This window comes from Callorhinus ursinus, unplaced genomic scaffold, assembly GCF_003265705.2.
Source record: "Callorhinus ursinus isolate GAN/ISIS: 27379988/994484 unplaced genomic scaffold, GSC_fseal_2.0 scaffold2749, whole genome shotgun sequence".
NCBI classification, from domain to species: Eukaryota; Metazoa; Chordata; class Mammalia; order Carnivora; family Otariidae; genus Callorhinus; species Callorhinus ursinus.
In genome coordinates, this window is record NW_027399803.1 from 3,198 (window position 1) to 6,898 (window position 3,701).

At 51.1% G+C, this 3,701-nt stretch overlaps 1 pseudogene; it reads right to left on the reverse strand.

The window, feature by feature from the left end:
• Window positions 1-1,177: 1,177 nt before the first annotated feature.
• Window positions 1,178-2,764, reverse strand: LOC112818762 (acrosin-like; annotated as a pseudogene).
• Window positions 2,765-3,701: the final 937 nt, after the last annotated feature.

Sequence of the window (3,701 nt, forward strand, 5' to 3'; positions counted from 1 at the left end):
GCATAAGTATAAGGTTACCCAGCATCTCATCACCAGCTGGCTCTAGAGCCCACATCTATAAGCATGTATGGCATGTCACGCTCTGCTCTGAAAGCTTCACATCTGTCCTAATTTCATTGTCACACAACACTCTGGCCATATTCCCAAGGCCACATAGCTGATGAGGGGTAAAGCAGGGGGTTTGTTTAAACCCAGACAGACTGATGAATCCTGAAAATACTCATGCTTGCTTCATCAGTCCCTGTTGCAGCCCCAGCAGGAAAAGACAGGGTCCTTGGTCTTCCTCACCCAAAGTTCCTCCCTCATGCTCCTGTACCCTAGGCCATCTGTCTTTGCAACCAGAACATAGGACCATCTTGCACTTGAAACATGTGCACACAGTGAACAGGTGAACAGGTATGAGACTGTTGCTTGTTGCAGCAACTGCCCAGCCAGGAGCCCAGGGGTTTCTTTCTGGAGCCTGCCATCTTTAATCTTCAAGTGGCCAATCCAGCATTTAGGCTTGATCTGGGCCCTGACCAGAGTGGGCAGTTGACCTGAGGCCATCGAGATCTCTTTCTCAGGAATTCATAGATGGACATAAGCAATTCTGGTTGAGGGCACACTCTTGCCTGGTGTTGGCCATGTGGACTGAGCATCAGATGGCCACACTACAAAACTTCAGACTGGGGTCATCCTTCCAATGGACTCAGACCCACACCCCTCCTTCTGAGTCAGCTCACCTCACAGAAGTGCTCCAGGGCCCACCTGCACTGATTTAATAAGCAGAGACTCTGAGTGTGAGATCCAGACCATACCTGGGCTGTCACCCCAGATCGCCTTGTTCCAACTTCAAAAATCAAGATTTAGGAAACCACAATGACCTCTGACACACAAGCAATTCCAACCTTTTGGAGGGTGACAGACGGAAGACAGATTTGCTGCGGGAGGGTTTGGATTGAGTCGGGGAGGGCAGGTAGGAAGAAGTCCAGAAATCATCCCTTCATAGATTAGATAGATGATAGATAGATAGATGATAGATAGATAGATAGGTAGATAGATATATAGATAGATAGGGAGATAGATAGATAGATATAGATATATTTTATATATCTCTATATATGTTTATATTTATATATTTCATCTTTGTTTTCTAGGGAGTAAAGGGCTCACTGGGTCTGTTTGGAGTGGGGTCAGATCAGGAGGCGGCGGTCTGTTCTGGGAGATCTGTGGTCTGCATTTTGTAATACCACTTTTCATTAGAAAAGGTCTTCCCCTTCAAGGTCTCTGTGAGTTGCTGTAGTCTCTTGGCAACATAAAGTACTTGGGGAGCTTTAGTGATAGGTGGGGGAGCAGGTGGGGGTGGGGCTGGGGTTGGCGCCGGGGCTTTGGGTCGAGGTCGAGGTTGAGATGCCGGGGGGCTGGGAGGAGGATGGGGAGGGCGTTGGAAGTACCAAGGAGGGCAAGCAGAAGGGCGGGCAGAGGGTTGTCTAGCCAGGATTGCTTGAGAAGTCGGATGGGGAGGGGTGGGTGATTGAGCCATATGCAAGGCATTAGAAAGGATCTTGGAAGCAGTCCAGTTCAGATAGGGCCAGGTGGCCGTGTAGACTCCTGGGCGCTTAGTTCGGGCACAGCCTACCCCCCAGCTTGTGACCCCGACGACCACATAGGTGTTTGCCACGTTGTCTCTGCACATGGCAGGCCCGCCGCTGTCCCCCTGCCCAGAAGGCCACAGAAGTCACTCTCTGTCTGAGACACATTTCCCCTGCCCAGAAGGGCCATAGGCTCTGGAAGGACAGTTTGGGCAGTCACATGGCTTCTTGCTGCCATGAACACAAGTGGTGGTGGTCAACTTTGAGTTGGTATCAGCAGCTTCAATTGGATGTGTGAAGGGGATGGATTGTCACAGGTCTTCTTGCAGTGAGGAGGGAAGATAAGTGACCCATGTATCCACGTATGAGGCTTTATGCATGCATGGGCATGTGTGCACAAGTGGATTTGGAAGTTTTGTATTCTGGTGAGGAGAGGTAAGCATTCTCTTCCAGGGTGGTGTTTGGGTGGTATGATCTCTGTGTCACGGTGGGATAAAGCTCTCTGTGTGGTGACTAGTTCTTTGTAGGGGCCCCAGGTATCACCTCCCATCCTCACTGCTACAAGATGGGACCAGGGAAAGGGTCACTGAAGCAGGGACCTGGAGGGAGTGGAGTTCAGGGATTCAAAAAGAGGTGTTGACAGGGAAAGGGGTGCCCGAAGGGAAGTTACCTGGCAGGTGTCGATCTTGCCTTCAGGGTACCCTGCACACACATTGGTTGAACAAATGCGCGCATTGTACCACTGGGTGGAGTTACAAAGTTGAGGTCGGTGAGGTTCACACGGGCCTCCTGCAGTGTAGGTGCGATCCTGTAAGCTACAGCCAGGCGGCTCAGTGGTGAGCGATCACAGAAGACACGTTTTGGGAAAGCCCTCTCTCCTCCCTCCATGTAACGCCCATCATCCTGAAATGCTCTACTTCAACCTAAAATCCATGAAAGTCAATGCCCCTAGCCTCTCCTCAGACACTTGTGAAGGATGTGGGGTGGTGGAGGCATATGCAGGTGAAGAGGAGGGGCAGTGCATGGAGGATGAGCAGAAGTGGCTGCAGGAATGTGTGTTGATGTCAGAAGATTATTCACAGCTACAGCCAGGATGTGTCACCTCATTTACACCCCACAGTGACCCCCTGTGTTAAGCGCTGTGACTCACCTTGCCTCCAATCAAGAGCGTGGAGCACCACTTGCCCAAACATGCTGGCAGGGCTGTGGTATGGCTTGGATTCGGACCAAGGTTTTCCTCTCTACACTCAAATCCAGGACACACATTTCATTTCCACACAGTACTGCTCTATGTCCTCCTCATTGCTTTTTATCCCCCATTAAACCCCTCAGCTCAGTTCTGGACAGGATCTGCTGGAGCTGGGCAGATGAGTCCCTCCCCACATGCCTCCCATCCGTTTTGAAGTTACAGAGAAGGAGGAGCTACAGGAGCTACAGGACACACACAGATCTGTCAGGGGCATGGGTGGCTGGAATAACTGGAAAGCAGGCCAGAAAATCCTGTACAGCCCCAGAGGCTCCATCATGACCTTTGGGTTAAGAAAGGCCCAGCCCAGGCTATGATTCCATCAGCCAACCTCACACCTGGCTATAGGGGCAGCTATCCCCTCTTCATCAAGTGGCCGCCCCCCACCACAGCCACACCCACAGCCCAGCCATAGTCTGGTGGGTGGGTCTGAAATCGCCTGCATCCGGTTGGAGAGGTGGAGGATCACACTTGGAACATGGCAGTGTAGGCCAAGTGGGAAGCCAGAACCAAGTGGAGCAAAGTGGATGGAGCTAGGCACACAGCATTCAGACTGTGTGTTTGTGTGGCTTGGACTGCATCTCCAGGCCCTTCAGGTCAAGTTTGCATACCACCCAAGCAGGGTTAGTTTTGTACTTGCACTGTCCCCAAGGCAGGGGTGACATGGAAATGACCACCACAACAAGCCTGGTCGCTTATGATGACCTTTAGATCTATGGAAGAGCCAGATGACCTGGAAGGGAACAGGGTTTTCTCAATCCCAACACCTTGGGTTTAAATGCTAAAAAGTCCACAAGAACTTGAAATTCAATAGAAAAGGAGGACTACTCCGGAATCATATGGGCTCAAGGAGGAGGTAGAAAAAGGAAGGTCTGCAAGAATGT